This window comes from Lagenorhynchus albirostris, chromosome 11 (assembly GCF_949774975.1).
Source record: "Lagenorhynchus albirostris chromosome 11, mLagAlb1.1, whole genome shotgun sequence".
NCBI lineage: Eukaryota > Metazoa > Chordata > Mammalia > Artiodactyla > Delphinidae > Lagenorhynchus > Lagenorhynchus albirostris.
In genome coordinates, this window is record NC_083105.1 from 93,237,921 (window position 1) to 93,250,828 (window position 12,908).

The 12,908-nt window shown below is 41.3% G+C and overlaps 1 pseudogene; it reads left to right on the plus strand.

Moving 5' to 3' along the window:
* Positions 1–11,636: 11,636 nt before the first annotated feature.
* Positions 11,637–12,488, plus strand: LOC132529121 (small ribosomal subunit protein uS5-like; annotated as a pseudogene).
* Positions 12,489–12,908: the final 420 nt, after the last annotated feature.

Sequence of the window (12,908 nt, forward strand, 5' to 3'; positions counted from 1 at the left end):
TTATCAGTGCAATCATGCGGTATTTTTCTTTCTGTGTCTAGCTTCTTTCTTTGTCTTAGGATAATGTCCTCCAGATTCATCCATGTTGTATAGTACTGTTGAAATGGCAAGATTTCTTAATTTTTTAAGGCTGAATAATAGTCTATTTTCTGTGTGTATGTGTGTGTGCATATGCCAGTTTCTTTATTCAGTTATCTGTTGATAGACACAAATTGTTTCCGTATATTGCTTACTGTGAATAATGCTGTAATGAGCATGAGATCACAGATATCTCTTTGAGATGCTGATTTCATTCTACATATATATATATATATATATATATCAAGAAAAATGATTTCTGAATCATATGGTAGGTCTATTTTTAATTTTCTGAGGAACTTCCATACTGTTTTCCATAGTGGCTGCACCAATTTACATTCCTACCAACAGTGTACAGGGGTTTCTTCTCTCCACATCCTTGCCAACACTTATTATCTTTTGTCTTTGGTAATAGCCATCCTAACAGGTGTGAGGTGATATCTCATTGTGGTTTTGATTTGCATTTTCCTGAGTAGTGCTGTTGAGTGCCTTTCACTTGATTAATTTTGAACAGGTAAAATATTATTAATATAAATATGTTTCAGATACTGTGTATACTTTATCTGGAGGAAGATTTGTCAGTGTTCTTACTGCCCCTAATATGTTATCTTCAGGAAAACACTGATAAATATTTAATAAAATTGTTATGTATTTTATCCTATAAAGACTTTTTTTCTCCATTTTATTGGCTAGTGTTATTAATCAGAGCCATTCAGCATTATCAACATGTGGCTTCTGCTTTCCTCTCATGCTTGTCTAAGAGCCTTGCCATAAACTCCTAGTACAAATTGAATCTTCAGCAAAGGACAGCTTTAGAGCCTCATGAACAGGACTGTACCAGGTACTCTGTCAACAATGAATAGACTCATCAGTATTGGCTTCTGAGCCAGCGTTATTTATACCTTGTCATACTGTGCTGGAGGACTGAACTGTGATTTTCAGATCAAAAATCATGACTTTGTGAAAACCTAGTAACCCAAGATCTACATAGAACTGAGTGAACTGATGAGAAAAAACTAATAATAATAATGGACATTTATTTGGGGTGGGGAGTATATTGTTGTATTACTCATAGTGTTCTATTTTCTGATAGATATATCAGGAAGCCCTTTTTCTATTTCTTCAAATTCTATCTCCAACCCTAAATATAGTAGGCTATGCTTTTTATTTTGTTATCTATTTTATACATATTAGTGTATATATGTCAATCCCAATTTCCCCGTTCATCCCACCCCCCCACCCCCACCCCCTGCAGACTATGCTTTTGCAAACTCAAATTAAACATTCTTTAAATGGTGTTTTGTTCTCCCTGATGCCTTGGCATTCAAGAATAAATACTTCTGCTGAGTCACTTTATTTTTCTTGCCAACATAATAATTTGCATACATTCAATAAGAATCTGTCCTACTTTCTATGAAGATACAGTTACATCAATTGTCCTATCAGGTCTATACTGGAGTATATTTTACAGAATGAATCTCATTTCATTAGGTATGAAAAGCCTACCATGAAGAAACTGGTAGGGTTCTTAATCTGTGGAAACCATACACATAAATGAATCAGGCTGCAATACGAGTCCAGCTTTTAAAAATATGTGTTATCAAGTCTAATTTTCAGAATTTTTTATGATCGTAAGGAGGACTATTGAAAAAAATTATCCAAAACTCAGAAACAAGAGCCCCCCCATCCAGGATTATTTAATTTTCTAGGGAATATGCTTTTGTGTGACTTAATACTTGATTAGACCCCAGACTTTGTGAAGTTGCTCATTAAGTTGTAAATTTTTTTCAGGGAAAGATGCAAATTATTTCTTTCCCATACGAAAACAAACAAAAAAACAAAACAAAAAAACCCAAAAACACTCCAAAATTTATTCCCAAACCTAACAAATGCATTTCTGTATGACTTTTCAGATGGACTGTTATATATCCTCCATTATTCTAATTCTTCTTTTAACTAACTTACCATTTAACTCATTAATGAGTTAAATAACTCATTAATGAGTTAAATAATAATCATTGACACGTGTTCATTCTATATTTGTATAAAAGTCATATCTTAAGAAATTATGCTCTTTTAAAATTATACTTTGGATGCGCATGCTATCAGGCAAGCTCTGCCTGCGGGAAGCAGCAGTCTCACAGGTGGGACCAGCCACAACCTGTCTGCTTCCCGCCTTTGCTGGAAAATGGGCCACAGAATATAGGTATTCTCAGACTCCCCAGCGTTCTCCTCAGTCTCAGACAACCCTTCGACCACAGAGAAGGGCACACCCCTAGAGAAGGACATGGTGACCAACATGGCCTAAGCTTCTTGGCCCTGTATTTCTCCTGAAGAAGGCTGAGCTCCTGGTGGCACGGAGCTGGGAAACCGTCACCAGAGTGACAGCGCTGCCTTTGACCCTACATGGGGAGGCTGTGCGCTCTGCCCTGTGTGACCCACCCTTCTCAACTTGCTCTCACCACCCTCCCACCGCCTACGCACCCAATGCAGGACCAGAACTGGCTGAGCTTCAGTGACCATAACTTCAGCAAAGACTGAAACCAGGACCCCTACCAGATGGAAACTGCTGACCATAAACGCTAAACCATAGACTGGCTGGAGCCAGAGATTTGATGACTGAGATTCCTGAAACTTCACCCTGTTACCTCACCACTAACCAATCAGAAGAATGTCCAGGAGCTGATCACACACCCTGGGACCCTCACCCTAATGTTGCACTGAAAGCCATTAGGGAATGAGTGTTTTGAACACTAGCTGCCCATTCTCCTTGTCACCCTGCAATAACGCTGTACTTTCCTTCACCACAACCCAGCGTCAGTAGATTGGCATTCTGCTATATTGGCAGAGTCGAGCAGTTGCAAAAAGAGACCATATGGGGCTTCCCTCGTGGCACAGTGGTTGAGAGTCCGCCTGCCAATGCAGGGGATGCGGGTTCGTGCCCCAGTCCGGGAAGATCCCACATGCCGCGGAGCAGCTGGGCCCGTGAGCCATGGCCGCTGAGCCTGCGCGTCCGGAGCCTGTGCTCCGCAATGGGAGAGGCCACAACAGTGAGAGGCCCGCGTACCGCAAAAAAAAAAAAAAAAAAAGAGACCATATGGCTCTCAAAGTCTGAAATATTATCTGGCCAGGCAAAACTATTACAAAAAATGATAACTAAGTGAAAAAAATATATTATCTGGCCCTTTACAGAAAAAGTTTGCAGTGTCCTGCTCTAATCCATAACTGCCAACCTGCAGTTGCCCCATCCTCACCACACTCCTGCTCCAGGGCAAAAGTCAGGAAGGAGCAGACTTAGGATGAATTTCCTGCTTGTGCACACTAGTCCTGGTCCTGTTTTAGAAAGATTATCCTGCCAACTTCAAAAACTAAGAGAAGAAATTCCCCCAATATTCATCCTGACCAAAGATTCCAAAATGGGAGAGAGGGACATGCTCTGCTTTCCACATTCCACATGGAAGGAGCTGTGGCATCATAGTTCTCCACCCACACCATCCTGTGTCTCCTCTCCAGGCTTTTGAGCATTCTATTTCCTCTCCTGGGAAAACGCTTCCTTCCCTCTTTGCTGACCTAACCATTTCAAAAATCAGTTCAGACACAACTGATGCCTTCCTTCATCACTCATAGATCCTCTCCTTAGAGGTTACTGGTTCATTCAAGCTCTCATTACATCCTGCGTTGACCTCTAACCTTACCATATGACATTCAAATTATTAGTAGATATGTGTCCCTAACCTGACCATGAGCTCTTCAAAGACAGGGCAGGTCCCAAGGGCAAGGACCATGTCTCAGTCATTTTTGAATTCACAACATGCATGGCAGTGCCAAGCACACAGTGGGTACTCAGTATATACCACTTATTGAACTGCATTGAACACTGGTGGATTAGTCAGCTCAGGCTGCCATAACAAAATACCACAGACTGGGTGGCTTAAACAATGGAAATTTATTTTCTGGAGGCTAGAAATCCAAGATTGAGGAGGCAACAAGGTTGGTTTCTACTGAGGCCTCTCTCCTTGGCTTGCAGATGGCTACCTTCTGGCTGTGTCTTCACATGGCCTTTTCCTCTGTGCTCCCATGGAGAGACAGATCTGGTATATCATCTACTTTCTTTTTCCCCACATCTCTTAGCATATACTAAATTCTCACAAATATTTAGTTCTATCTCTGGACTCCCTAGCCTGATCCATAAATTTGTCTGTCCATTTAATGTACCACACTGTTTGAATTATTGTAGCTTTATATTAGCTTTTAATATCTAGTAGAGTTAGTCCCACCTCATTGCCTTCTTCTTCAGAAGTTTCCTGGCTGTCCAAGTTTGTTCATATTTCATGTGAACTTTAAAACCAGCTTATCTAATTCCATATCCTCTTCCACCAAATCTCATTGGTGATTTTATTCATCATGTTAAATTTATAGATTAGTTTAAGAGCCTTTATATATATATATATATATATATTTTAGGACCTTTATATTTTATGATGTTAAGTCTTCCTATCCAAGTTCATGGTATGCCTTTATATTTATTAAAGTTTATTTTTGTATCTTCCAGTCATATTTTAAAGTTTTCTTCAATAAATATTTCACATTCTTGCTATGTTGGTAACTAGGTTTTTTCTTTTTCCTTTTTTGTTTCTAATGTAAATGGGACTTCCCCATCTCCATATCTGTTAACTACTTGTTGTTTGTATACATGAAGATTTTTGATTCTGTATATTTATTTTTACCCAGATATTGTATGAAATTCTCTTATTTTTTGTAATACAGTTTATTTGGGTGCTCCAGATGTGTAATCATATTGTTTGAATATAATGATAACTTTACCTTCTTTCCTATTTTATATGTTAATTTCCTTTTTTTTTGCGGTACGCGGGCCTCTCACTGTTGCGGCCACTCCCGTTGCGGAGCACAGGCTCCGGACGCGCAGGCTTAGCGGCCATGGCTCACGGGCCTAGCCGCTCCGCGGCATATGGGATCTTCCCAGACCGGGGCATGAACCCATGTCCCCTGCATCGGCAGGCAGACTCTCAACCACTGCACCACCAGGGAAGCCCTGTTAATTTCCTTTTGAATGCTTCCTTGGGCTAATACCTCAAGAACAATATTAAATGAGAATGACAATTAAAAAACTAATAAAATAAAATAATACTTTGACACTCCCTAATAGCTTCTCTGATTTTCCTATTCTTATTCAAACTACATTCTGCTGTCAGTCTGCTCTTCCTAAAATACCATTTATGATACTTACTCCCCTCCTTGATGAAACACCCTACCAACAGGATAAGTTTCCAAAAGTCATCAGCCTGCTATTCACAATCCCTCACTGTTGAGTTCCAGTTGCCTTTAGCACCTTATCTTCCACACAAACTCTCATTCCAGTCAAACAAAAATATAGTACTTTTTTAAAAACCAATATGTCATATTAAAACAGTGAGATTAAAAAATCTCATCTGAATTGCCTTATCTGTCCTCCTCCCCTCTGTAATTTCTATTTCAGCAAGCCAGCTCATTTTATGTCAGCCATTAACTCCCCATGGAAAGTGAATGCCTGAATTCTTACAGTGTTTAACACAACATAAATAAAGATATACTGTGATGTAATAAAGATATATCTGGTCTTTGTTCCTGGTTCCTGCCACAGAGCTTCAAAAACTCTTGGAGAGGAGTATCTTTGTTATACCAATGGGTGACTCATCATGGGCCCCTAGATAGCCTCAGGGTGGGGACTGGTCACCAAGAAGACCGACCATGTGATTAGAGGATAAGATGCTTAAGATTTTGAGCCAGGGCTTCCCTGGTGGCGCAGTGGTTGAGAGTCCGCCTGCCGATGCAGGGGATGCGGGTTCGAGCCCCGGTCCGGGAGGATCCCACGTGCCGCGGAGCGGCTGCGCCCGTGGGCCATGGCCGCTGGGCCTGCGCGTCCGGAGCCAGTGCTCCGCAACGGGAGAGGCCACAACGGTGAGAGGCCCACGTACAGAAAAAAAAAAAAAAAAGATTTTGAGCCAGCCTGACCTCCAGAGAGGCAGCAGGGGGCTAGAGATTGAGTTTAATCACGTGGTCAATGACTTAATAAATCATGCTTACATAGTGAATCCCCAGTAAAAATTCTAGACACCAAAGCCCAGTGGAGTTTGCTGGTTGGTGAACATATTGATGTGCTGGGCAGATGACTTGCCTGGATTCCATGAGGAGAAGGCACAGAAGTTCTGCATTCCCTCCCAGACCTCACCCTATACGTATCTTCATTTTACTGTTCCTGAGTTGTATCCTTTATAATAAAACTAATTGTAAATAGAGTACTTTCTGAGTTGTTCTAGTGAATTATCAAATCTGAGGAGGCTATGGGGACCCCTGAATTTATAGCCAAGGCAGTCAGAAGTGGAAGTTGTGGCTGGCGGCTATAGTAAGAGCAGTCTGTGGAGGACTGAACTCTTAACCTTTGGAATCTGCACTGACACTGGTGGTGATTAGTGTCAGAACTGTATTGCAGTATACCCCAGTTGGGATTGGAGTGTATATCTAACACTGTATGTTAATAGTTGACATTTCATGTATGGAGAAAGCATGTTAATACATTTGTCTGCTTTATCCAGCCGTCTTCTCAGGAATTCTCTCCCATGGCAGTGGACTATGTGATTTTTGCCTTTTGAGTACAGCTGATCTGATCAGAGTGGGTGTATGAACTATATGAACCAATAAGAGTCTGTCTTATTGACATGTGCATGGAATGTGTCTAGAAACACTGAAATGTTAATCTGGTGGTGGTGGTGCTGGAGCAGGAGGTGTCGGGTCCAAGCACGGGTTGGAGAAGAATTTCCAGACACAAGGCAGAATGTAAGGAAGACAGAGTTTATTGAAGAGAAGGGTCACTGCAAGAACAGCGGGCCAACTTCCCGGTAGCCAGGGAAGGTCGACAATGAGCATGGGTTGCTTGTCTGTTTTTATAGCCAGGGAACCTGCAAGTCATCTGCTGACTGGGCAGAGTATGTATACTTTCAGTGTGCTGAGTGGGAGAAAAACGGGGCAAATGTCTTTCCTTATATGGGATGGGAAAGGGACAGGGCATGCTCTGGGACATAGCAATGGTCTCATTGTGACAGAGTGATAGGAGTCCTGTAACCCTTTGTTCCGGCAATATTGGCCCTTTGAGTTTGTCTCGTTCTTTGTCCTTGGAGCACACCACAGGAGGTATCTGGCATAGTAAGTACCCAACAGATTTTTGTTGAATGACTACATGAAAGAGGTTTCTGTAACTTTAGGGCTTGAGAGGGCCATTTCCCCATATACATGGAAAACAGAAAAAAGTGAGAAGCAGAGGTAAAATGATCGCATGGATTGGGAAGGATGGTGAGATAACCACTTTGGACTCCTAAAGATTTTCCTATTCCAGACCTAGTGAGGCCCTTATACATCCTGCTTTGGTTTTCCTTGAAATGCACCTGTGTATTCCCTTTACATTTTCCCATTTGCCCAAGTTAGTTTGAGTAGATTTTGTGTCTAGTGTTTAAGGGTAATTTTCTAATGATAAAATCATGATTCTCATTACAAATATAAAAATAACATGTATTGAAGATTTTACTAACTCTATAGTTAAATGGGGAAACCAGCAAGGTGTTACAACAGATTCAAAGGAGAATCCACACAACAGACACATTTGTTGATCAAGAATATTGAAGTGGGGCTTCCCTGGTGGCGCAGTGGTTTGAGAGTCCGCCTGCCGATGCAGGGGATGCGGGTTCGCGCCCTGGTCTGGGAGGATCCCACATGCCGCGGAGCGGCTGGACCCGTGAGCCATGGCCGCTGAACCTGCACGGGCCGGAGCCTGTGCTCCGCAATGGGAGAGGCCACAACAGTGAGAGGCCCGCGTACCGCAAAAAAAAAAAAAAAAAGAACGCTAACTTTGGGAAATTTTGCCCGGTAATATGAGAATTTCATTTAAGTTATATGAGAGATTCCTCACAAACTGAGGTGAAGTTGGGCTCTGAGTGCATAATCAGAAGAGCACTTTCCTTTGGGACAAAGGGGACTCAGTTTGGAGTCCAGAAAAGACCTTATTTTTTGTGACTAAAGAAATTACTCTGGTACTACCTGATACTTGAATAACAGGAAAACTGTATTTTGTGTGATTTTGTAGCAAAGGAAAACTTAGTAATTCAAGACTGTAACTTAACTACTAGGAATGCTGTAGATTGGGTCATGAAGTGGGTGAAGCTTATGTCTGGCCATCTTTCCCTTTCTAATGCTTTCACCTCTTTCAAGTTTCTTTACTATCCAACATCTTTTATGTTCCATGTCCTTCTCAGTTAGCTAATTTCTATTTGTGTTATTCCTTTTTAAGTTATTAGTAATTTAAAAGTGGATTTTTTTCACTTTAATGTCTTATTTAATCCATTATATACAAAATACTATTTCAACCAGTAAATATTTTTAACAATAAGATATTTTACTTTTTTTTTTTGGTGTTGTCTTCAAAATCCAGTGTTTTAGAGTCTCAGTATGAACATTAACCTTTCATGAGAAAGACTTGATCTGTATTTAGATTTCATAAAATTTATAGTTGAAAAAATAAATTCATATACTCAAGTTCCTAACATACTTAAAATTGTTTTCTAATAACTGAATCAAATGAAGAGTTCTGCAGTTGGTGTTGGCTAGGAATTTAGAGAGGTGAAGGAAAGACAAATGGTGGAATTCTGGCAACATGGCAGCCTGCAGGAGAGATAGCTCTATCTGAATACATATTCTAATTCGTGAGCGATCCTCCTTTCTGCCTCTTGTTTCTACTGAGGTATGCTTACTTACTCACTACCACACAACTGCAATTGCTACTGACTCACTATTTAAAGTATTGAAATTTTGTTACATTCTTATTTTCCTTTCTTCTCTTTCAAGCAAAATATGTCAGGATCTATCATCAATTACTTATACCTTAACTGAAGCTTATTTACATTGTCTGCCTCGCCCAGATTTAATTGCATTTACCTTTTACTTTTGATAAACCTTCATCTAAGAGACCTGGACATCTAGCCCATGACCCTGATACAGACTTGACTGAGGAAAATAATCCTGATTCATGCCAAATGAAAGCTACACACTCTAATCCCACAGTGGGGTTTCAGGAGAGCAGGGCTCAGCAGAGGCAGCTGGATGCTGTAATCTCGAGATGGGTACCAAAGGCACAATGGATCATTTCCAACCAGCTCAGTGCTTATACAGCTGATAGAGCTAGGAATCAGTAGCCAATGATATCTCTCAGAGTATTTCCTTTCCTAGTATGGGCAGATATAGTTTATGATCTTTTGACTTCAAATATTATCCCATTTAGTAACACTCTTTCACTGAGCTCTCAATCTTTGGTCTCTAATAATATTTATTTTTTCTTTTATCTCTTTTCAAAGGAATTTCAGGTGTCAAGGGAGAGGGAGAAGAGTATTTGAGGAGTGGAGTAGTGAGCAGGGTAACCCTCCCATGGTCCCTGAAATGTTACTTGTCTCCATCCTGTGATTGTACCCAGTTGAGAATCACTAAATCTTCCATTTTATCATTAACAAAGATTTGGTCAAGTTTAACATGTTGTTCTTTGTGTTATTAAAGCAATATTAATTTTTATTTGCTCTCCAAATAGAAAATTATAATATGGAATATACTTATTCACACTGCACATATTTTCAGAGGTACAATAAATGTACTATTGATCTGTGCTTTGCTTTCATTCTTCAACATTCCTGAAATATGCTAACAATATAAACTTAAAGAGAAGATTGGTTAAACTTATAGAGAAGATTGGTTTTATTCCTTAAACTGGGTGTGTGGTTTGTAATCCAAGATTTTTTCTAGTTGTAGTGAAGTAGCTTCACACTGCAGATATCAGCTGAATTTTTTTGTGCTGGTGATGACAATAGAAGAATATTAAGAAGTGGAAAGTTGGGGCACAAAAACAGAAATATAAATCAATGGAACAGGATAGAAAGCCCAGAGAGAAACCCACGCACCTATGGTCAACTAATCTATGACAAAGGAGGCAAGAACATACAATGGAGAAAAGACAGCGTCTTCAATACGTGGTGCTGGGAAAACTGGACAGCTACATGGAAAAGTATGAAATTAGAACACTCCCTAACACCATACACAAAAATAAACTCAAAGTGGATTCGAGACCTAAATATAAGACCGGACACTATAAAACTCTTAGAGGAAAACATAGAAAGAACACTCTATGACATAAATCACAGCAAGATCTTTTTTGACCCATATCCTAGAGGAATGGAAATAAAAACAAAAATAAACAAATGGGACCTAATGAAACTTCAAAGCTTTTGCACAACAAAGGGAACTATAAACAAGACCAAAAGACACCCTCAGAATGGGAGAAAGTATTTGCAAACAAATCAATGGACAAAGGATTAATCTCCAAAATATATAAACAGCTCATGCAGCTCAATATTAAAAAAACAAACAACCCAATCAAAAAATGGGCAGAAGACTTAAGTATACATTTTTCCAAAGAAGACATACAGATGGCCAAGAGGCACATGAAAAGATGTTCAACATCACTAATTATTAAAGAAATGCAAATCAAAACTACAATGAGGGGCTTCCCTGGTGGCACAGTGGTTGAGAGTCTGCCTGCCGATGCAGGGGACACGGGTTCGTGCCCCGGTCCGGGAAGATCCCACATGCCACGGAGCGGCTGGGCCCGTGAGCCATGGCCGCTGGGCCTGCGCGTCCGGAGCCTGTGTTCCGCAACGGGAGAGGCCACAACAGTGAGAGGCCCGCGTAACACAAAAAAAAAAAAAAAAAAAAAAAAACTACAATGCGTCAAAAAGAGTCATGTACCACAATGTTCATTGCAGCTCTATTTACAATAGCCAGGACATGGAAGCAACCTAAGTGTCCATCAACAGATGAATGGATAAAGAAGATGCGGCATATATATAAAATGGAATATTACCCAGCCATAAAAAGAAACGAAATTGAATTATTTGTAGTGAGATGGATGGACCTAGAGTCTGTCATACAGCGTGAAGTAAGTCAGAAAGAGAAAAGCAAATACCGTATGCTAACACATATATATGGAATCTAAAAAAAAAATGGCTCTGAAGAACCTAGGGGCAGGACAGCAATAAAGACGCAGACGTAGAGAATGGACTTGAGAACACGGGGAGGGGAAGGGTAAGCTGGGATGAAGTGAGAGTGGCACTGACATATATACACTACCAAATGTAAAATAGATAGCTAGTGGGAAGCAGCCGCATGGCACTGGGAGATCAGCCCCAGTGCTTTGTGACCACCTAGAAGGGTGGGATAGGGAGGGTGGGAGGGAGACGCAAGAGGGAGGAGATATGGGGATATATGTATATGTATAGCTGATTCACTTTGTTATAAAGCAGAAACTAACACACCATTGTAAAGCAATTATACTTCAATAAAGAGGTTAAAAAAAAAAACTACAATGAGGTATCACCTCAAACCGGTTAGAATGGGTATCATCAGAAAATCTAGCTTTTTAATTTTTTCTGTAAAGCTTTCTTTTTTTTTTTTTTCTGTAAAAACACCAAATGGCAAATGACACCGGTGCTGTGAGAGGGCCCGGAGGGCCCGGAGGCCCCAGGGGCCCTGGAATGGGAGGCCGCGGAGGCTTCAGCAGCGGCGTCCATGGCCAGGGCCGGGGTCGCGGAGCTCACGGAGGCAAGGCCGAGGACAAGGAGTGTCTCCGCGTCACCAAGCTGGGCCGCCTGGTCAAGGACATGAAGATCAATCCCTGGAGGAGATCTATCTCTGTTCTCTGCCCATAAAGGAATCTGAGATCACTGACATTTTCTTGGGGTCATCCCTCGTGGAGGAAGTTTTGAAGATCATGCCTGTGCAAAAGCAGACACTTGCTGGCCAGCGGACCAGGTTCAAGGCATTTGTTGCCATCTGGGATTACAACGGACGTGTTGGTTTGGGTGTGACGTGCTCTAAGGAGGTAGCCACTGCCATCTGTGAGACCGTCATTCTGGCTGAGCTCTCCATGGTCCCGGTGCGACGAGGCTACTGGGGGAACAAGATGGGCAAGCCCCATACTGTCCCTTGCAAGGTGACTGGCCGCTGAGGCTCTGTGCTGGTGCGCCTCATCCCTGCCCCCAGGGGCACTGGCATCGTCTCAGCCCCTGTGCCCCAGAAGCTACTGATGATGGCTGGAATTGACGACTGCTACACCTCTGCCAGGGACTGCACTGCCACGCTGGGCAACTTTGCCAAGGCCACTTCTAATGCCATTTCCAAGACCTACAGTTATCTCACTCCTGATCTCTGCAAAGAGACAGTGTTCACCAAGTCTCCATATCAGGAATCCACTGACCATCCTGTAAAGACCCACCAGAGCTTCCCTGCAGAGGACCCAGGCTCCAGCTGCAGCCTCCACATAGTTTTCTATGAGAAAAATAAAGTGAATGAAGCTGGTTAAAAAAAAAAGGAAAATCTACAAACAACAAATGCTGGAGAGGGTGTGGAGAAAAGGGAACCCTCTTGCACTGTTGGTGGGAATGTAAATTGATACAGCCACTATGGAGAACAGTATGGAGGTTCCTTAAAAAACTAAAAATAAAAAAAAATAAAAAAAAAAAAAACTAAAAATAAAATTACCATATGACCCAGCAATCCCACTACTGAGCATATACCCGGAGAAAAGCATAAATCAAAAAGACACATACACCCCAGTGTTCATTGCAGCACTATTTACAATAGCCAGGTCATGGTAGCAACCTAAATGCCCATCGACAGACGAATGGATAAAGAAGATGTGGTACATATATACAATGGAATATTACTCAGCCCTAAAAAGGAAC